Source organism: Cupressus sempervirens, chromosome 11 (assembly GCF_028749045.1).
Source record: "Cupressus sempervirens isolate cs-2001-9-10 chromosome 11, ASM2874904v1, whole genome shotgun sequence".
NCBI lineage: Eukaryota > Viridiplantae > Streptophyta > Pinopsida > Cupressales > Cupressaceae > Cupressus > Cupressus sempervirens.
Genome location: NC_143128.1, coordinates 488,131,422 through 488,155,853, shown reverse-complemented (window position 1 = coordinate 488,155,853; position 24,432 = coordinate 488,131,422). Strand labels below are relative to the sequence as shown.

The 24,432-nt window shown below is 34.5% G+C and overlaps 1 pseudogene; it reads right to left on the bottom strand.

Annotated features, from left to right (window-relative positions):
• Nucleotides 1–12,775: 12,775 nt before the first annotated feature.
• On the bottom strand, nt 12,776–23,556 carry LOC149530498 (protein PIN-LIKES 7-like; annotated as a pseudogene).
• Between the last annotated feature and the right edge of the window lie 876 nt (nt 23,557–24,432).

Below are 24,432 nucleotides of genomic sequence, written 5' to 3'. Positions count from 1 at the left end.
TACTTCATTACAAAACCATAACTCGACCTTTCCCTTAGGTTCTTTTGTTACATCTTATTGATCAAATCCTCTTCATTAATCAACTAAGTGATAGTACTTAGATCTTATAAGCATTTTTCATTCTAGGAAATAGTATGTTTGACATCAGTGACAAAACAATGATTGAAAACATTCTTTATCAACAATCTCCCTTCTTCTCAACAATCTCCCTCTTTGATAATGATCTTTTCAATCAGATTTCAACAATCTCCCTCTTTGACATTAATGGGAAACCAAACTGATCAACCAAGTTATCAAAATACTAACTAGGTTAAAATAGTAAGTCAAATGCCAAAAGGAAAAATTTGTATCCAAAACTATTCATTTTATTAGCAACTTTGAATTTCTTATGACTCCCTCTGAATTCTATAAGTAACTCCCTCTTTCAAAGTATTAGGGATATCTCTTTTGCTGATACAATATCTTCTCTTTTTTGTTCTGCTCCCTCTTAACTTTTGTTTCCACCCTCTTTCCTTTCTATTTTTTTCTACTATTTCTCCCTTTACACGTCTGATCAGTTTTTGCTATTTCTCCCTCTTTACTACAACATACCACTTTGATTAGCTTTTCTATTTCTCCCTCTTTGACAAAAATGCCAAAGACATATTACTTTAGCATCTTATTTGTCAAGTGTATCATTTGTAGGAACTCTAGTTTCTCCCTATGTCACCTTGCTTGTGACTTGTTTGAAATTTTAGTACTTTAATTACTTCAGGAAAAAACCTAAAGTAAGTATCCTCTACATCAATTTATAACATTTCAACAATCAACTCATTTGATGCAGGGCAATCTTGTTGTTACTCAAGTAGCCTTGGATAGGGGTATCACCCCTAACTTACCTCTAATATATTCAAATGCATCTTTAGGTAATGGTTTTGTGAAGATGTAAATAATTTGTTTCATTGAGTTGACATATTCCATCTTCACTTGTTTGTCTTCCACCAATTCTCTTACATAGTGATACTTAATTGCAATGTGCTTTATTTTGGCATGCATCACATGATTCTTTGATATGTTGATGGCACTTGTGTTATCACAATAGAGTATCATAGGTTCAGTCATCTCTTCCTTCATACCTTGCAACAGATGTTTGATCCATACAATATTGGTGCAGTTGATAGTAGCAGCAACATACTCAGCTTTAGCTATGGACTGTGAGGTACAACTTTTCTTTTTGCTAGTCCAAGTGACTAATATTTTACCTAATAAGAGTGCTCCATTGGTACTTTTTGTTTCATCAATATTACGTCACCAATCTATATCAATATAGGCATTCAACTCAAACTTTTCACTCCTCTTGTACTATAAGCCAAAGTCATATGTTCCTTTTAGGTACCTTATTATTCTTTTTACTACCATGAGATGATTTTCTCTTGGATTTGCAAAAAATCTTGCCACTATTCCAATGGATAATGCAATGTCTGGTCTACTATGCACAACATATTGCAACTTTCCAATCATTGATCTGTACATTGTCTAATTTACTTCAGCTAACTCATCATTCTTGGACAACTTATGTCCTGTTACCATTGGTGTACTAACTAGTTTTGAATTCTCTAAACCAAATGTTTTGAGTATCTCTTTGATATATTTTGATTGAGTCACAAATATGCCATGTTTTAGTTTATGTACTTGCAATCCAAAAAAGAATTTGATTTCTCCAAACATTGACATTTCAAACTCATGTTTCATCTGATCAGCAAAATCTTTGCATAGTGCATCTTTGATGCAGGCAAGGGATGAATAACTAGGGCCAAAGGTACACCTAGCTATCTAAACCACCCTACAAGAGTTAACACAACAGAAGTAAACATGAGCAACAACACCAAGGAAAGACAGAACAAGGATATATTTATTGATTCATCAAATATTCAGCATACATGCCATATTGTAAGGCCTTCTGGGTTACGGCCAATTACAAATGTACAACTTCCAGATCTCCAAATTAGCTTTTTAAATCCACATATCTCTTTTCTTTTGAACTCTCCCCCAAAAATCTGCCCTAACCCTAAACCTAAACACCCTACTTATTATTGCCAAAATAGCTTACGAATAATTCTAGAACATAGAGAAACCACAAGTCGGCCCCCATCAAATATAATTAACTATACCAAAATTAAATGTGAGCAAAATCAGCCCAATTGGAACTAGGTAGAATGAACTAATGTGTAGGATTACAAAGAAACTCAGGATGCTCCTACATCAGACAACCAAGGTTGGGAAAAAAAAATGATTCTCCTGAATCATGCAAGTGTCACACCCTGAGCTAAATCCAAATCAGACTGAGAAATCCATGTAGCATCTTCAACTGGTCTACTCTTCCACTTCACCAAATATTCATAGTAATCTTTTCCTCCTATGCTCTTACCAACTCTTTGACCCAATATCTGTTCAACCTCTTCAATTTTCTTCTTAGGATAATCATCAGGTACATGAATTTCATCCTTTGACTCATGATACTTATACAAATCAGAAATATTGAATATAGGAGATATATCCATGTCATCAGGTAACTCAACTTCATAAGCATTACCACTATCAAACTTCTTCAAGATCTTACAAGGTCCAAATTTCTTCATCTTTAGCTTACTGTATGTTCTAGTTGGGAATTTTCCCATCTTTAGATGAACCATCACCTCATCACCAACCTAAAAATCATGGTGTCTTCTAGACTGATCAGCATTCTCTTTATACTTCTGATTACTTTGTTCCAATCTCAACTTCACTTCCTTATGCAAAGACTCCATAAAATCAGCAAATTCTTCTCCTGCAGCATTTTTATTTTCTTCACCAACAACATCTCTCAAATTTGATATGCCTCTAGGATGCATTCCAATAACAATCTCAAAAGGTTTCTTCCCTGTACTCCTATTCACAGAATTGTTATATGCAAATTTAGCTTGTGCCAATACCATCTCCCAATTACTTGGCTTATTCCCAACCAAACATCTTAGCAAATTACCCAAGCTTCTATTCACAACCTCTTTCTGTCCATCTATTTGTGGATGGAATGTAGAACTAAACTTCAACTCAGTACCTATCTTCTTCCACAAAGTCTTCCAAAAATATCCAACAAACTTACTATCTTTGTTAGAAATAATACTTCTTGGTAATCCATGCAATCTCACAATCTCTTTAAAAAAAAGTTCAGCAACATTCTCAGCATCTGATGTCTTCTTACATGGTATAAAATGAGCCATCTTAGAAAATCTATCCACTACCACAAATATGGAATCATACCCTTTCATTGTCTTAGACAATCCAAGAACAAAATCCATACTAATGTCAGTCCAAGGTTTCTCAAGAACAATAATAGGTGTATACAGACTAGTATTTTGACTCACTCCTTTTGCAACTTGACAAGCTCCACAACTCTTTACAAATTTTTGAAGATCCTTATACATTTGTGGCCAATAATATTTTTCTTTCAACAAACCCAATATCTTATCAATTCCAAAATGTCCAGCTAATCCACCACTATGCTTTTCCTTAATTAGATTCAACCTCATAGAACTTCTAGGAATACAGAACTAAATGCCTTTGAACAACATACCTTCTTGAATGAAATACTCATCATACTTACTTATGTGATCTATTAGATTTGGTGCTCTGCACTCTCTCCATGCCTCATAAAAATCAAGATCAGCATCGTATAACTCTTTCATCTTATCAAAACCAAGAACTTCAACCTTCATTTCAGTCAACAAAGAACGTCTTCCACTCAATGCATCAACAACTTTTTTAGTAACTCCACTCTTATGCTTAATCACAAATGTAAAACTATGCAAATATTCAACCCACTTCATATGTCTTTGATTCAATTTATGTTGAGTTCCCAAGTATTGTAAAGCCTTATGATTAGTATACAACACAAACTCCTTAGGCATCAAATAATGTCTCCACTTCTTCAATGCTTGAACAATAACATAAATCTCTTGATCATACATAGAATATTTCCTTATAGCATCATTCAACTTTTCACTAAAGAAAGCAACAGGCTTACCTTCTTGACTTAATACAGCTCCTATTGCATTACCACTTGCATCACATTCAACTTGAAATACTTTGTTGAAATCAGGCAAAGCCAATACTGGTAATTCTGCAACTTTTTGTTTCACAATCTCAAAACTCTTATCAGCTCCATGTGTCCACTTGAATTCCTTTTTATCTCCCCTCATTGTCTCAGTCATAACATTGCAAATAGCACTAAAATTCTTTATAAACTTTCTATAAAAACTAGCTAAACCATGAAATGATCTTACCTCACTCACATTCTCAGGTGTAGGCCATTTCAAAATTGCTTTAACCTCTCAGGATCCATCTTCAAACCATCAGCTAAAATCACAAATCCCAAATACAAAATCTCCTCTTCCATAAAAGAACACTTTTTTAGATTAATCAACAACTTTTCCTCTTTCAACCTCTGCAATACTTGTCTAATATGCTCAAGATGTTCTTCCTTAGGCTTAGTGAATATTAGAATATCATCCAAATAAACAATCATAAATTTACCCAAAAATCTTTTCAAAACTTCATTCATTAACCTCATGAAAGTACTAGGTGCATTATTCAAACCAAAAGGCATAACCAACCATTCATACAAACCATCTTTTGTCTTGAAAGCAGTCTTCCATTCATCATCTTCTCTAATTCTAATCTGATGATAGCCACTCTTCAAATCAATCTTGATAAAATACTTTGCTCCACTTAAAAAATCCATTATGTCATCCATCCTTGGCATAGGAAACCTATATTTCACTATTATCTTGTTAATGGCTCTGGAATCAGTACACATTCTCCATTCTCCATTCTTTTTAGGTGCTAATACAGTAGGTACATCACATGGACTCAAGCTTTCTCTGATCAAACCTTTCTACAACAACTCATGCACTTGTCTATTAAGTTCTTCATTCTTTGTAGGTGTCAATCTATATGGTGCTTTGTTTGGCAAACTTGCTCCAAGAATCAAATCCATACAATGACTTATACTTCTTACTAGAGGCAATCCATCATGAAGATCATCAACAATAATATCTTTATATTCATTGACCAATTCTACAATTTCTTCTGGCACTTGGTCAATACTACCATCTATCACTCGGTCGCCACTATCTGGCACTCGGTTGCCACTATCTGGCACTCGGTTAGCATTATTCTCTTGCACTTGGCCTTCATTGACAAAACTTGGTTTTCTTGAAATTATGACAAAACAAACCTGATTCTTCTTTACTTCATTTTCAAATTGTTTCCCATTAACCATACAAATCTTTACAGTAGTACAATTAACCTCATCTGGAACTTCAATCAAAGGAAACAATGTTTGTTTCTTCCCATTCACCCAAAGAGTATATTGATTCAATCTTCCATCATGTACAACATGTCTATCATATTGCCAAGGTCTACCCAACAAAATATGACAACAATCCATGGGCATAATATCACACAAAACTTCATCAACATAATGTCCAATTTTAAATTTCACAAGGCATTGCTCACTTACCAATATCTTATGCTCATCTTTGATCCATGAAACATGATAAGGTTTGGGATGTTTTGGCCTCTCTAACTACAACTTGGTAACCAACTCTTATGATGCCAGATTTGTAGAACTCCCACTTTCAATGATCACTTTGCAGCATTTTCTAGCCATCTTACATCTTGTCTTGAATAGACTTCTCCTTAAAACAGGTTCTTCATCACTTCTTTTATTACATAAGGTTCTTCTCACCATCAAATTTTCTCCAACCTCAAGTCCACTTGGTGAACTTTCAATGTCTTCTTGAATCACAACATTTCTATTATTCTGTCCACTTTCAGAGGATCTTCATTCAAAAGATCTATGCCCTTCTTTGCCACATCTAAAACAATTACCATGAAATCCACTTCTAGAATAGGAATTACCTCTTCCTCAGTAAGAATTAGTGCCTCCTTGGTAAGAATTAGCACCTTTCCATTCAATCTTGCCTTTATCATCACTCTTCCATTCAGATTTTCCTTTATCTTGCATAGAATTGTCAGATCTACTACTTTCTCCATAAGATCTACCTCTACCTCTTTGGAATCTACCACCTCTACCTCTTTGTCTGTGTTCATGCTTCTTTGTCAAGATCTCCTTAGCCTTCAAGGTATACTAGTATGCTTCTTCCACACTTTCCAACTTCACAAAACTTATCTCATCTTGAATTCCAGATCTCAATCCATTAATGTACCTTGCAATTTTCTCAACATCATCATCCACATGTCCAGATCTGATGTCCAATCTATAGAATTCCTCGGTAAATTCTTTCATAGTCATGTGCCTTTGTTTCAAATTTTGCATTTTTTTCTCAATAAGCTAACTTGGCAATCAGTAGGAAGGAATTTGTTCTTTACCTTGTTCACCATCTTTGGCCAAGTTCTTATCTTCTCCTTTCCTCTCCTTTGTCTATCAGTTTGCAAGTGCTCCAACCATAATGATGCATGACTTTTCAGCCTAGTGATTACAATCTTCACCTTTATGTTATCAGGAGTGTTTTCATACTCAAAGAACTTCTCCACATTAGAGATCCAATCCAGCACAGTTTTTGTATCCAATTTCCCATCACAAGGAACAACTTCTACAGTAGGCTTTGAATTTTCCCTAGACAATAATCACAACAATCTTTCCTCATCTTGATCTTCTTCAAGTTTTGGATTATGGTTTGGTGCTGCTACTTCATCATCACTTACATCTTCAAGATGTGCTCCTCTCCTCTGGGCTATCTCCGCAGCATCTAATTTGGCTGCAATTTTTCTTAACTGATCCAATATAGCATTATCAACATTATTTCCTCTCCCACAAACCATCTTTACAAATCAGGTTCCTACAAGATCATAACCCTCTGCAAGTTATAGGTCAAATCCATAGATCTACCACCCTACAACCAAATCCAAATTAGGGTTCTACATGATCCAATCTCCACAAAGATGAACTAGGCTCTGATACCAACTGATGCAAGCAAGAGATGAATAACTAGGGCCAAAGGCACACTCAGCTATCCAAACCACCCTGCAAGAGTTAACACAATGGAAGAAAACACGAGGAACAACACCAAGGAAAGAGTGAACAAGGATATATTTATTGATTCATCAAATATTCAGCATACATGCCCAACTGTAAGGCCTTTTGGGTTACGGCCAATTACAAATGTACAACTTCCAAATCTCCAAATCAGCTTTTTAAATCCACATATCTCTTTTCTTTTGAACTCTCCCCCAAAAATCTGTCCTAACCCTAAACCTAAACACCCTACTTATACTTGCCAAAATGGCTTATGGATAATTCTAGAACATAGAGAAACCACAATTCGGCCCTCATCAAATATAACTAACTATACCAAAATTAAATGTGAGCAAAGTCGATCCAATTGGAACTAGGCAGAATGAACTAATGTGTAGGATTACAAAGAAACCTAGGATGCTCCTGCATCAATCCTTTCCTCCAAATATTATATCATCAACAAATAATTCATATATTAAAATATCTTTACCTTTTTTTGCCTTGATATATAGGTTGTTGTTGTCATACGTCCTTTCAAATCCTATCTTCACAAGATATTTGTGAAGTCTCTCATACCATGTTTTAAGCGCTTCTTTCAAACCATAGAGTGCTTTATGCAGTTTGCAAACCATATCCTTGTTGTTGTCATCAACAAATCCCTCTAGTTTTTCTATGTAGACTTCCTCTTCCAATATACCATTTAGAAAAGAAGACTTTACATCCATTTGGTAGACTTTAAAACCTTTGTAAGTAGCATATGCAAGTGGAGTTCTTACTTCTTCCATCCTTGCAATAGGGGCAAATGTTTCCCCATAATCTAGTCCTTCTTCTTGTGCACAACCTTTATAGACTAGTCTAGCCTTATTTCTTTTGATCTCACCATTCCCATATAGCTTATTCCTAAATACACACTTGGTACCAATCACATTCTTATCAGCTAGTCTTGGAACTAAGATCCAAGTTTTGTTTTTCTCTATATGTTCAATCTCCTCTTCCATAGTTGTACACCAATTATCATCTTGTAATGTGTCCTTCACTATTTTTCATTCAATCTTGCTTAGCAGACATGATTCATTCCTAATCTATTTCTTGTCATTGGTCTAGCTTCCTTGTCACCAATAATTTGTTCAGCAGGGTAATGTCTTATCACATACTTGGATAATCTTGGTTATGTCCTTTCCATTTTTGGTCTATCAAGTTCAGTGTCAGTGTGCACATCTCTTTCTGGTAATTCAGCATCTCTTCCATGTGTACTGATTTCAAAATCAGAATGTGCATTTTCTTCATTCTAAAATTCAGCTTCTGAATGCAATTCAGCATTCATTGGTTGACTTGGTTGATATTGAAACTTTTTGTTGATTCCCAACTTTATTAATAGCTTCTTCTTCAGCAGGCATTCTTTCATAAAAGTACACAAAGGATCTGGACTCTTCTGGTTTATTGGTTTTATCAGCTTGAACTTTTTTATACTCATCAAACTTTACATTTGCACTCTCCACAATTTTGTTAGTGTTAGTATTCAAACACTTATATGCTTTACTTCTAGTAGAGTATCCAAAGAATATATGTCTCCATCACTCTTTCCATCAAACTTTCCATTTCTAGAATCTTTAAGAATATAGCATCTACAACCAAACACTTTGAAATGTTTTACATTAGGTGAGTGACCATATCATAATTCAAAAGGTGTTGCATTTGTACCTTTCTTAACTTGTACTCGCTTCATGGTGTAGAAAGCTATCCTAACAGCTTCATTCCAATACTTTAGAGTAACATTCTTCTACATCATTAATGTTCTACCATAGTCCATCACTAATCTATTCCTCCTTTGTGTAATACCATTCTATGGGGGAGTTCTAGGTGCTGATGTTTATCTTTTAATTCCTCTTTCATTGCAAAATGTCTCAAATTCTTTTGATGTGTACTCTCCTCCTCTGTTTGATCTTAGACACTTCAAATTATTTCCTGTTTCTTTCTCAACTCCAGCCAAATACCATGTAAACATGAAATGCATCAAATTTTTTCTTTAAGAACATGACAGTCATCATCCTAGAGTAGTCATACACAAACAACATTATATATATGTCTCCTTTGTAGCTTTGCACTTCTATTGGGCCACATAAATCTATATGGACTAAATCTAATACTTCTTTGGAAGTGTAGGTTTTTCATTTGAAACTTGACTTGGTCATCTTTCCTAGCTAACACTATTTGTACATTGTATTGTCAGGCTTCTTTAGTTTAGACAAACCTCTAACTTTCTTCATTTTGTTGATGCTAATCAAATTATCAAAATTTACATGACATAGCCTTTTATGCCATAGCCACACATCATCAAATCTTACAATAAAGAGGTTGCATCTTCCATATCTAGGTAAAATAGATTACTTCTAGTTTGGTCTCCTTTTCCTATCACATTTCCATCAATGTCATAGATTTTGGCAATTTTGTTTCCAAATTTGCAACCTACATCACTTAACTATGACTGACTCAGTAGATTGTAGTTCAATCCTTCAACATAATATGCATTATCACGTGAAATTTTATCTATAAGCTTAATGGAATCTTTTCCTTTGATTAAACATGCAGCATCATTTCCAAATCTAACATTATTTCCATCATACTGAGTTAAAGTAGCAAACTTACTTTTGTCTCATGTCATGTGATGTGAGCATTCATTGTCTATGATCCACCTATCATTTTTATTTCCATAGGTTTCTAGTATTTTTGCCACATCTTCATTTAACTCATCCTTCATGGCTACATAGACTACCTCATCATCATTTTCATTAGAATCCTCTTCTTCAACAATATAGCATTTTTTTCCTTTTTCTCTGTAATCTCTACTATCATCTTCTCTTATGTTCTTGTTCTTGTTGCCTTCTCTGTAATTCCTTTTCTATGTGCATCTTGTAGCAATATGTCCTACTACATTGCAATTAAAATAAATGATAGGCAGCTTACCTTTGAATTTACCTTTGCTTCTATAAAATCTTCTAGCCAACAATGCTTCCAATTGTTTCACATCTTCTTCATCTCTGCTACTGTCACTGGATGCACATTTTGTGTTTCTTTTATTCTTCTTTGGTTTCACCTCCTTAGTATCTTTCAACAACAACTTGGCCTTGAAAGTAGATTCAAGATTCTCAGGTCTGTAGTTATCAAAGCTGGATAACTCAAATGCAATAAGTTTTCCCACTATATCTTTAAGAGTTAGCTTGTTTCCTAGTACACATCTTAACTCCTGGATGGCTGAAACTCTAATAGCATAGATGGGGAGCAAGGTTCTTAAAAAATTTCTATTAATAGTTTCATCATCTAGATGACCACCCAAATTGCACTTACTACTTCATTTATTCTAGAGGCATATTGAGCAATTTTCTCACCTTCCTCCATTCTCATGTCATTAAACTTTCCTCTAAGACTTTTTACTCTTTGGACATTCTAACCTCCTCCTTAAATATATGCCAATACTTTCCACATATTGAATGTAGAGTCACATCCCTTAATGTCATCAAATTCAACATAGTTGAGGGTAGAGGTAATCTCCAACATTGCCTAATTATGCTCCTTCTTTTTCTTTATATCTTCTATAGAGGGGATAGCTAGATCAGCATGTTCCACTTCAACTGAGGTTTGTGCATGATGACTTATTGATCCAAGGTGCAACTTCATTAAACTTTTCCATGCAGTGAATTTATCTCTGTTGAACGTGGGAACTTCTCTCTTGGACATCTTGATCTTATAACTAAGAGGGGGCGTGAATCAATTATTCAAGGTCCAAATGTCCTAATAAAACTTTTTCACTAAGTATAGTGAACCCATTTAAACTAATCATGCATCCAAGCTAAACTTTTTTCTTAGCAAGTTATTGATAAATCAACATGCAAGAATAAAACGTGAAAAATCAACACATAACACAGTGACTTATGTGGAAACCCAATTTGGGGAAAAATTTCAATAACATGCTACTCAATTCTCACTCTTCTAAAGTGATGCCCTATAAAAGGCATTCCCTGTTAAAGGCAACACACTGTTAAATGTGACCTGGTTAAAGGATTTCAACTAGCCTATTAGAAGTGGGCCTGGTTAAAGGACTTTACAACATTCACTTGGAATTTCACCTTGTTAAAGGATTTACAAATGGCTATTAAACCAACCTAAATCCATTGGATTTTTCCCTAATTGATACAGTTGCTAGAGAGTAACAATAAGGGCTTTGATCTAATAAAACTCACAACATAACTTATAGATTTCAGATCTCAATTTAGTTCACAAATTTGCCTAGCTTTCAGTCTCTATAGCTCTGATAGCTTGTCTTCCTTTCAAGCTTTGTCTTCCTAAGTCTCCATGCTCATTGTGCCAATACAATCACCTATGTGGTCAGTTATCAAAGCAGAGTCTATGTACTCTATTCCTCTCTCTCAATGTCTTCTCCTTAACACCACATACTTTCTCCAACCAACCACTCAATAACTCTTTCTTCTTGATCTGTAACTCCTTAAATAGAAGTTTGGAATAATTTTCCTGCTCTAATCTTCTCTCTCTTATTTTTGGTTCGAATGGATTAGGTAAGATTCAATGAATCTACCCCTTATCTTGTTTCTTCTAGAAACATCATGTAGAATCCTCTTGTATTTGCCCAAAAATGGTTTATCTAGAATTTTGTGCCACTAGCTCATCATCCTTATCTTCCATCTGGTTCACAAACTTCAAGGTAACAAACTTTGTTGGCTCAAATCTAGCGAATCATTGACTTTACAAATAATGTAGCAGCTTGGCCCTATTGAATTTATGATGCTCAACACATATTGTGTTACTCAGCACCAACTTATTTTACTGATGCTCGGCACATAATGTGGATTCTTGGCATCAACTAAGTTTTATTGATGCTTGGCACCTATTACTTGCTTAGCACTTGAACTTGCTCGACTCCTTCTATTTCACTCGAAACACACTAGATTTTTCATTTGCTCGGCACTTACTGAAAATCTACTCAGCATGAACTAGCTTGCTTAGCACCAACTAATGAATTTAGTCAAACTTTGTAGACATCTTTGTTACAACTTATTCATCTAGAGTTTCTAGGTGTGGCCAACCTCTATATCTTCAAGTGTATTGTCAATATATCATTTTACCATTGTCTTAACTAATCCTTGTACTTCATTACAAAACCATAACTCAACCTTTCCCTTAGGTGCTTTTGTTACATCTTATTGATCAAATCCTCTTCATTAATCAACTAAGTGATAGTACTTGGATCTTATAAGCATTTGTCATTACAACAAAATTAGGTTTGACATCAGTGATAAAACAATGATTGAAAACATTCTTTATCAACAATCTCCCTTCTTCTCAAGAATCTCCCTCTTTGATAATGATCTTTTCAATCAGATTTCAACATTCCATGCATCTTCACAATAGACATGTCTATTCTTATCGCATTGCAGATTGGTCGTGGCATATTGGCCATGGGTCTTCTCCATTTTGTTATCAGCATTTGCTCAAACATTTCAACCATATGCACTTTTTCGCAGTCTTCATGATTTTTCTTCATTCTCCAAATAGAACTTGGTGTTGATTCATATGTGAAATGGCTTTTGAGACTTCTTACCTCTTTCTTCATGGTATCCAAGACTTCACTAACCATGGGTATATTTCTATAGACATTAGCATAACAAAACATAAGCTCCATATAGGAATGCTCCCCTTATCTCATCAGTGAGATCCTCCTTTATATCGAGTTGCTAAGACATATGTCCATAAAAGATCCTTGAGCACTCTTCTTCCCCCATATTGAAAAATTGAGTCATTGTTCCTATATTCATAGTAGGCAAAACTATAAAATGAATCATCATTACAATGTGATACGATGGGTTATTTGGCAATGCCCCAAGATAAGATGCTCCTTTAACTACAAATATTCCAATCACTAGAAGTAGTACATATCTCACACAGACAATTAATACACTGATTATAGTTCATAGACTTGAAGACTTTAAACCTTTGACTAGATTTCCTCCGAGTATAAGGATAATGGCTAGAATGGCTCCCTATCCCAACAAAGATATGGAGTCATTGATCACTCAAAGAGGAGAGTTTTTCACCAATAAATAAATTCTTTAATTGCAGGATTGCTCCAACAATAAATCCTACTCTTGATTGAAATCTCTAGGAAGTGATGAAACCCTTATCATACTACATGCACTCTGAGAACAAGAAAAGGGATTTCCACAAGGATTCTGCACCTCTAGTGCTATTTGAACCATCTTCAAAAGATCAAATTTTCCCTTACACTCAAATAATCAATATTTAGAACCTTCTCCTCATGTCTAGGTTCTATTTCTTGTTCTTCATGAATGTGACTTGATGATCAGACAAGAATGTATGCATAAGCCCATATGAAGATACTCCCAAGCACCATTGAGAATGATGGATATGTTATTCCATATTTTTTGCAAATGTTGGGTTCTCTTAAAAGGGCCCTCACAAGTTTTAAGGATCTGATCATTGTCATTACATGCATAGAGAAATCTTATCCATGAGATGTTGCACTCAAGTCATCACCCTCTAAAAGTGGTTGAAGAATAAGGAAATGCTCATCCTAAAAAGAACGCTTTCCCATGAAATTCTTGTTCTTCCACCTAGCCCCACAAACATAACAAAATTCAAAGCCACACCTACAAGTTACACGATTGCAACATTCAGCTAGTTCAATCATATGTTTATATTTTATATACCATTTCCACCTATTGTCTATTTACAAGAAAATGCAGCTTAGCATCTATACCATATAATTGTGGAATACATTTTTGATAGTCCTAACATGACATATTCTAGTGCCAGAGAACCTAGGCTCCTATGTTTGGCATTGATTTCCCACATGCACCATAGCTACTAGCCAATTTTCACAGAATTGCTTTGACGGAGTAACATAGTATACATTTTTTTGCCTTGGCTTCATTAGAGAGTTTTCACTCTATTATGGAGGATTCATGGGATCACTTTTAGTGAGATGAAGCATATAAATAGATCTCTTTTGATAGCCACACTCATTGCTATGAATTTGATGTTTGGTGGAAAATCAAACTTCTACTTCTCCACTAGCAGGATTTCATGAATGGACTACGAAAGGTGCATTAAGACATGAATTTCCTATGTCTTTCATTTCTCATATAGTGGCTTCAAAATTTAAGCTTTTGTATGATAGTAAATGCATATTAAATACATATTTCAAGTTTAGAATCTATGGAATTATCAAATTCTAATTTTCTTCACTTGGTGGATAATGGCCATTTGGCTTCTTCTGCGAAAAATATCAAAATGGCTTCTCCCGCTGTGGGAAAATTGGAAATTGAGTTCTACATCACAATTCTCATTTTGCATTCCAATTCAAATTCTACATTCAAATTCCATTTTCTTTGGAAAATGCCAATTCCAATTCTACTTCTTTTTGTATATTCAATCAACCAATTTGAAGACTGACTAAATTATTTCATTCTCTAAGTTAGATTATGAACATGAAGCTAAAGAAGCATAATAAACCATATCAAACTAAATCTATAATTCTGAACCAAGGCAATGAACTCTAAATTGTGGCATAGGAACTTTCACATCTGCATTAGAACTTTCATCTTTATTCTTCATAGAAACATTTTTAAGCAAACTGGAAACAATTTTGGGGAATTCTTCACGGGAGGCGACTTTAAAAGTTTTTAAAAATAAATAAAAATGGTGTACTAAAAGTGTGCCTACAGTTGGGAGGGTAGATAAGACTACTTCAATCTTTGTAACTTTACCATCTTTTGTGAGCCACTTATCTTTCCAACCTCCTATCTTTTTATCCATTCTATCAAGGATACTATGTCATCCCTTGTTAGTTTTACTACCTTTCTCTAGCTCTATTCCTAAGTATTTACATGAGAATGTACCTCTTTTATATCCCATAATATTACAGATCTATTTTCAATTTCAGGTTTGGTGTAAATGGAAAAAAATTCTGATTTTTTAGCATTCACTCTTTGACTTGAAGCTTCCATATACCATTGAATGATTGACTTGAGGTTTAGGGATTCTTTTATTGTACTTTCTCCTGGAAGAATGGTATCATCTGCATATTGTTGGTGGGTTATATTAGGAACATTCTCAGTTACAGTAATTCCACTTAATTTTTTGTCAGTGTGAGTTTTGGAAATTGCCCTATCAAAGGATTCTGCCATGATAATGTGTAGGAAAGGAGATAGGGGATCTCCTTATCTTTTACCTCTTGATGTGTCAAAGAAGCCTTCAGGAGTTCCATTAATAAAAACTGAAATTTTAGTTGTGTAGATGCATTGATAGATAAGATTAATGGACATTGGTGTGAGAATTTGAAGGCTTCTAAGTTTTTGCATTGAAACCTCCAATCAACCATGTCATATACTTTTTGAATATCTTGTTTCATGAACATGCTTTCCATTATTCTTATTAGTTGAGTGTAATATTTCTTGTATAATGAGTATCCCATATAGAATCAATCTTCCTAGTACAAAACCTATTTTTTCTTCTGATATAAGCTTAGGGAGAATTGGTTTCATTCGATTCACTAAAATTTTGGATACAATTTTATAAGTGATGTTGCAGAGAGCTATAGGTATAAAATCCCCTAGCTTTTTAGGATCATCTTTTAGTGTATCAAGGTGAGAAAGGTATTATTAATTTCTAATAGTAATGGTCCACTATTTCTTGATGCTTCAATCACTTCCAAAGATCAATTTCGATAATATCCCGACATTTTTTGTAGAAGAAATCTTGGAATTCATCTAGACCTAGAGAACTATCAGGATTCATGTTGAATAACATAGATCAGACTTTTTTCCAGAGATATGGGTGTATTTAATGCTTTATTATCTTCTATAGACACCACTTTTGGTATGGCTTCAAGCATTTTTTCTTGAGGTATCATATTTGAAGTATCAAAATTATTTAATAGATTATTGAAATGATCTACAAAAATCTTTGCTCTACTGTCAAGATTTTCAGTGATATAGCCTGATGAGTCTTTATAATTTTTCTTTTAGTTCTATTGTATAGAGTGCTATTATGGAAAAAAATTGTATTACGATCTCCCTCTTCTAGCCATTTTTCTCTTGATTTTTGCCTCCAAAAGACTTCTTCCTTTGCTAGAATATTTTCCTTCTTGGCAAGTAGTTCTTTTTCTAGAAAAAAATTCTCATTATTCATACCTTTTTTAATTGCTTTTGTGTTTAATTTTTTAAAGCTTTCTTTGTTATTCATTTTTTCTTTAAATATATTGTTGAATTTTTCTTTATTCCATTTAATTATATTTTCTTTAATCATTTTCATCTTAGACACTAATATGTACATTTTGGAGCCTTTGAAATTGCCTTGATTCCACCATTCTCTTATGAGTTCCATAAAAAAATTGTCTAAAACCCACATTTTTTCACATTTAAAAGGATTTCTAAAAGGTTTAGTAGGTTCAATAAATTCAACTCTAACAGGATAGTGATCCGATCTTGCTATAGGTAGAATTGAGGCTTGAATATCTAAATCTAATTCACTTAGTTCACCTTTGAGAAAGAATCTGTCCAATTTTTCAGTGATAAAAGAAAAGTCTTTCCTTCTATTATTCCATGTGTACTTACCATTATTAATAGGAATATCAAATGGGTTATTAAGGTCTATCCATTTTTTAAAATTCCATAGATGCTTGGGAAATTTGCTAGATGCCTCCAACTTTTTTACTTATATTCATGATAGTATTAAAATCTCCACCTATAAGAATGTGTCCATTGTTGTGATTGTTATAAATAGACATATTTCTTCCCATAGAAGTTTTTATCTGTGTTATGGATCGGTTCATATATGTTTATTAAAATTAGTTGTAAGTTAGTCTTTATGCTTTTAATTTTTCTACTCATCCATGAATTATTTGAATTTAGTATAGTTAGAGTTACTTTCATGGGATTCCAAATCATTCCTAATCCACCTAAGGCTCCTCTCGATTCATGTAAGTTAATACTCCAACTACCTAATATATTTTCTAGCTTAATTCCTTCTTCCTTATTCAGTTTTGTTTCTTGTAACATAATAATTTCATAATCAAATTGTTTTAAATTCTGTTTTAGTAAGAGTTTCTTGCTAGGTGTATTTGTGTGAGGCCTCACCTGATCTGTCATTATGATACTTCTAATTTGATTTTTTGATATACTTTCAAGACCATAGGGTTATGTTATTTTAATATCTGCATTTTGATGATCCACACTTATATCTGCACATTAAGACCTAAATGGTATAATTAATGATTTCATTCATGTACTAACCTTTTTCAATTGCTTTGATAGAAGTTGAATCTTAGAAATGCTTGTAATGTATAAGTGGGGGTATATTACTTTATTTTTTATATTCAAGATTTGGATATTTTGACATTACTCAAGACTTAGTAGGACAATGGCTTATTTTAACTATTGATTTTGATAGTTACAATAGTGTTTTGCATCTATGATATGAACTATGAACCTGATATTTGTAATAGGATGATCGAACACATATGGATGCAAATTATGACATGATAGAATTAGATTATGATATGATGTGATATGCAGATAAATGTTAATATGATCATGGTGGTTTATGATTTAATGAGATATGTAGATAAATGTTAATTTGATAATGATGATTATGATTTAATGTGATATGCAGATAAATGTTAATTTGATTATGATGGTTTATGATATGCAGATCTTGATATCTTAACATTTTGAATGACTTATTTGAAATGATTAAGAAAGGAAAATTAATTGAATTATGTTAATAAGATTTTGTAACATTTGAAATTATATGCATTTATGATATATATTATCTGACCTTCTTGGACTACTAATGCTCGAGCTTAATGTGCAGGAAGTGGAACCATGGAAATTTTGGGGGGAACCAAGATCTAAAATATATGTAAATACAATTTAACCAAGGCGAATCTTTGGAAGATTCAAAAGCCTTGTTGTGCAAGTATTTTGCTTCATAAATGTAAGTTTTCTTGTATGTGGAAATGTTTAATCATAAAGATGCATTAGGAAAATGTTGTGGTGATGTGAAGAGTACTTTTATGTGTCACTTAATGCTTGTGGGTTTTGTGTATAATGACATGTCATTTAGGGTTTTGGTCATGGTGGAATTTTACCCTAAACCTAATTACCTTGTTAATGAGTAAGTAAACCCACTTACCAAGGGATGGGATGGGTCAAAATCAAAGAAAATTCGAATTTGGACTTGACTAGGATTTTGAGGAGCCATTAGGTGGTCCCAAATTGTCTTTTATGTGAAAATGAGCTTCCCATGTGATAGTATAATATGTTAGGGACCTATTTTTGACCATGATAGTGACTAGACAGCCTAGGTGGCCCCTTTACCCATGCATTCTACCACCAATTCGAAAATGGACTTGTCACATGTGTTCTCTTTCATGTTTCCACTCAGTCAAATATAGAAAATTTAGAGGGAGGCAAGTTGTAAGAGGGGGTGGCTTAGTGTCTTTGCTAAAAAAAGATAGTGGGGAGAACTTATTAGAGAGTCTTGGACAAATCATTGGGGTGTTCACCCACTCTTTATGTTTAGAGATAGTTAGGGTTTGGAGAAGGACTAAGGGAGCTCTACAACAAATAGCATTGCCTTAGCTTGGACAAGGGTTGGTGTTTCAATCCATGTACATTTTCTTCCTTTTAGAATTGTGTAGTGAATCTGCAAGCATGGAGCTTTTTTTATGGGATCTTGCATTATATTGTGAATCTTTGGGTGGTAGATTTTGGTATTGTGTTGAGCCATTTTGAATCCTTGTATTGTGTTGTGGTGGTATGAATGTGCATTGTGTTTCATGAAATTTCTTGGTTTTTTCTTTCTTGATCATTTTTTTGTTGATTTGAATGTCTAGTGTTTTTATGGGTATGAGGGCTTCACTCACCCTTTGGGAAGGGAAGAGAAGTCCAGGGTGAAGGGCCTAGTTGGGCTTGAAATATAGTTGAGAACCTTGGAGTACATGCTTCATTGTATGCAATATTCATTCATATCTTGCTTTAGGAATGATAAGGGAAATGATGATGTAGAAAGGAAGATTAGGGAGTATGGGTATTCAAGGATGCTACGGTTAATGGTAGTATGTTGGAGGATTTTGTGAAAGCCCTGAAAGGGCATGAAATTGTTGAATTATGAAAGCTCTAAAATGGCATGAAAATTTTTTATTGCAGATATGTGATGGTATGGCAAGTCTCCTTTTTGAAAGCACACCTTCAGCCTATGTTCAATGGTTCCAATGTTGAATCATAGTGTAAACCTTGGAAGGGAGTATTTTGTGTTATCTTGTAAGTTTTTCATGCATTATCATATATTTTATGTGTGTATCTCATTTGGGTCTTGTTTCCCCTGCTCGGTGGGTGGCTTCATAGAAGCCTAGGATGGGAGGTGAGCCTCCATGGTTCCTAGTTTATGTGTGTGTCTAGGTATGTTAACTTGAATTCCTTGAAGATATTAGGGTTTTGCACTTGATAAAGTTGAAACATCAATTGCATAAAGAGAGACCAATGTCCCATGTCATTTCAAAAGTGTTGTGATATCAAGCCTCTAATGTTCTTTCATTGTGATGTAAAAGAGATTTGTTTATCATTGTATGTTGTTGAAAATTATTATAGAAAGGTTGAAAAGTTGTATATAGTTATTTGCAAAGAATTATTTATTGTATGTTTTCCACATTATGTGACTGGATGTAATATGGAGAAAATTATGAAATAAAATCATCTTTCTTTGTTGATCTATAAATGATTTGATAGGTACATTGCATAGTTGTTGTGGACAATATTTCTTCTGATATAGTTGATTTAATATGGATGATTGCAATGTAAAATTATTGGTTATGCTTTTAATATAATGGAAGAAAATTATTAGTTCATGGTACATACAAGAATATTAGTTCATTGGATTGCAAGTCTAATAAACCCTTAGACTAGATAACATCATCACATCATCAACATAATCACTAAAGTTCCATGGTAGGTGTTGGCTTCTGATTTAACAGTTTTACGAATAACCAAGAAACCAGACAAATGCATCTAAGGCTAGCAACTTCCTATGACTGATACACTTGACTGCAGTCTTGGGCCAACTATAAGGCTTATCCCTTCTTTTACTTCAGGCTCTGCTAAACCTAGGCGGGTAGACCTCATATTCAAATGATACTGTACTAGTGTAAAAACATATCCTTGAATCTATTAAGTAGATTCTACCCTTATTTCTCCTAATGACTCATGAAATGACACAGATCTACAGTAGCTAAATGCAAATCTATGAATCACAAGCTGAGTGAGGGTTAATCCTTTTGGTCTAAATTTTTGCATAATAAATTTTTGTTGTCCAAGTAAAAAAAAATTCAGATTGAGATCCATTAATGGTGAATAGGATTTCTAGCTAATTCATATTTTTGTTAGCCTTTGAAAATTTTGTTAAAACCCTGTATCTCATTCCATTTAAATTTTCCCTAGCATGAAATTTTTTTAAAATAGGAGGATAAGCATTTTTTCTTTTCCTTCCTGTGTTGAGTTTGTTGTCCAATCTTTGTGAAAGAAGTTTCACCCCATCGTCAGATCCTTTTGAATCTATGGTCATTGTTAACTCACTATGAAAAAATGCTCGATTGTTACATATAGCAAGTTAGCAAGATTGATGACACGTGTTTGTGATACTGAAAAGAGAAATCTGATGCCAAGAATTGTGTTAACATGAGGTAAATTTTGGCACGTGTTGTATCTCAGGCTTGTCAGTTTTAAGAATAAATGCACGTGAAGAAAATTGTGAATGGTGTCACCAGCATCCAAGTTTTCTGACAATTCGCTAAGTCGCTATCGAAAAAATCCACGCGACTTGTCGGTGGCAACATAGCGAATGCCTAGATTTTGCAAAAAGGCACTATTCTTTCAATAAGTTGATATGACCGCGGAAGTTCCCACGCAGTATTATAAATGAGCATGTCCACCTTCTCTGACACTAGCATTAACTAGTAGGGTTTTCAATCAATGTGTGTTTTGTTTTCTATCATCGAAATTGAGAATCTGTCAAAGGTCGCTATATCGCTAGCCGGAATAACACCACTTTTTCGGTAGCGACATAGTGAGGGCCCAATCATTGCAAAACATGGCATTCTTTTATAACTAGAAGTGATTTTGAGGATCCCAAAGAAAATCTTGTGCAGACTTTGCATTTATTTCTACGCAAGTGGAGCTTTATTTCTCGGTGTCTGTTTACCGGGAGGTCGCTAGCTAGATATTTAATGTTTTGCCGGAAAGGATATTGAATGATGAATTCTAATAAGAACTACTGATAAAAAAAATTTGTAAGGCAACAAATTAGATCTAAGAATTTTTTGTAGACTCTAAACCCCAATGGATTAGGCACTGATCAAATTTTATCCATCTGAAAGAGAAATATGTCACAAATGGTTGTCAAAAATGCAGAATTAAATCAATTTTACTTTTATTTCCTGTAGATCTTAAAAGTTGGCAAGTAATGTTTGCATGGAATGTTTTAGCTTTAGTTAGCCACCATTGCTGAGAACACCTGCAGATCTATAGAAGAATTTTTGGTCATATCTGCTATATGGGATGTGTTTATCAAGTTATCAAGAATTGTGTATGTATTTGAAGATTTGAGACGAGAATCAAAATGAAACTAAAATAATTCTCATACAATTTTCCTAGTCTTGTATCATCCCTGGGTATACCCACCCTGGTTTTGCAGAGCCAGAAGAGTAGAAAACCACCCGTGGTTTTGTTGAAGTTGGGTCCAAATGCTTTGCACATACAATTGTTAATAAGAATTGGTTGGTCTTTAGATTATGTGAGTAATGTCATCTTGGTATTAAGCATTTTGTTGCTTAGTAATTTTTAAAACACCAACAAATCCATTAAGTCCTTCAACATGAAAGGGAAAGAACATTTGATTATTGATGTTGATTTTCAACAAATCCTCAAATATGTAGCAATAAGAACGAATTGATCCTACAAATGATCAGTGCCTAATCCATTGGGCAATTTTATGAATTGAATACATACATCTATGATATTCCAGACATATTTCATACACCAAGATCCTCGATCTATCTTTCACCTTGTGAATAGACATCTGCATCAAAATGAATCCCATACTTTGACTATCCTATCATGAAATCTGTAAACCCTGTGATAAACATCAAACAATTACATGGTTCTTTGTTCCATCAGCAAGACATTTTAACCACATACATTCCAAAATGAAATGCAACCTAATTTATGCTCTTGGTTCACAAATTAAAAAAGATTACATATCCATGAGTAGGAGACAAGATTCAGACTAAATTTAAAACCTTTGCTGCACTTTATTTGTTTTCCTTGAAACCAAATACATGAAAGACGTACAAAAATATTTCACAAAACACCTAACAAATCTGAACTATCTACATAAAACATAAATGTTGCTCATACAAGAAGAAGTGTTGAAGAATGGTGTCTTAGTACTGAGTGATTTTCTTCTCAAAACTAGAACCCTAAATGGTCTAATAGTGAAACTAGAACCCTACTGGTTTTACCCAGAGAAAATTGCCAACCCCCTCAAATGAAAGAGAGAAAGAATGATATAGCAAAGAAAGAATTCTCGAATTTGATCTCAGAGTGACTTGTGTCCACTTAGAATTCCATCTCCTGCAACTAAATAACCTCTCTCTACCTTCACCCCATTTATATATGGTTTGGTTTCATCATCATCCTATAACTGATTTGCCAAATATCTCTGCTCAATGATGAACATCATTCTACTTGCCAAAATATCTAAAAACCTCGTGAAAATGTTGGTGAAATCCCCATCTAACTGACTTAGATGTGATCAAGATCGACCCCAACTGCATTTTCACCATATTTTACCCACATTCAAGTCATTATCTCACTAGAAATCACAACTGAATTTCAATACTTGAATTTGGTTGGAATTTGGAATTCTGGGAGAAAACCTCCTATATCTTGAACAGGGTGCTTCCTGTGCAAAAACTAATTGCATAATTAGAAAATTCATTCTCTCCCAATTTTGGCGATATATAACATCGCTATATTTGCATCTCAGGAACCTCCAAAATATCAGTTTGAAAAATAGTCCCTCTACTAGAAATGTTTGACTTGCAACTCATTGTTTTTTAAATTTTTGAAAAAATTAAAATTTTCTAAAGTTAAAACTTTAGAAAAATCCCCTTTTGAAATTAAAAAACCTAATGTGAACCTTCAAAAAATATTCTTATTATTTTTTCAAATTTCTTCCTACCCCTCAAATTCGAGGTCAAACCCCCATTGACTGAGCGCCACATGGCAGCTCCTGATTCGTTGGCCTCTGCACACTGCCACATCATCACCGAAGTGAGGCCTGCTAACATCCCGCTTATCCGCTTTCCTTAACCGGTGAGCATCTTTGGAATGCGAGCGTGCGCTGGCCATTGGATCATGACACGTGTCAAATTCTGATCAATTCACGCCTGAACTTGCTTTGATTTCCACGTCAATGTTGACTGGGACCCATCGCCACTTGTCCAAATTCCACATTCCCGCATTGCTTAAACAGCTCACACCTTCATTTTGTGGGCTTGTGCCATTCGTTGGATCTGCCACATGGTAGCATCCTATGCCTCACATTTGAACTGCACATCTTACCACCTCATCGCACGCGAGACTCGCTGCCATGTGGCAGCTTCTCACATTCCCACAATATTTAAACTTTGAGAAATTTGTTTATGTGGGTGTGCGCCATTCACCCGATGTGGACACGTGGCATGATCCGGTGCTTTGAGAAATTTGTTTATGTGGGTGTGCACCATTCACCCGATGTGGACACGTGGCATGATCCGGTGCCACCACCGCCATGTGATCATTCTTGCATGTTTGTTTAAAATTTCTCTCAAATGACCTACCATCTATCCTCCTTTTCCAAGCTGGCCACAAGGCCCCACGTGCAAGTAGCCGTTCAAAAGACTTTTGTCTTCAAGACACAATGCATGCGGAGTGCAACCATATTTAAAGACTTAAAAATTCTTGCCCACAATGAATGTGAGATAATAGCTTTTGCCTCTACTCTATTTTAATGCATGGGGTCTTCTCTTTGCAAAGACGTGGGCAACTCTTCTCACTGCGAGTGGCTTCACTTTGTGCGCAAGGTGCCCTTTATCTTTTAATGTCGTGCTCTATGCGTAGGTGGCTTGTTTTTTTTAATTCTGAATCCATGATTCTTGTGTTGGAATCACCTGACTTCAAAATGACGTGCCACAAGGAATTCATCTGATGGAAATGGCATGAAAAACCTTCTTGCTTGGTCTACTC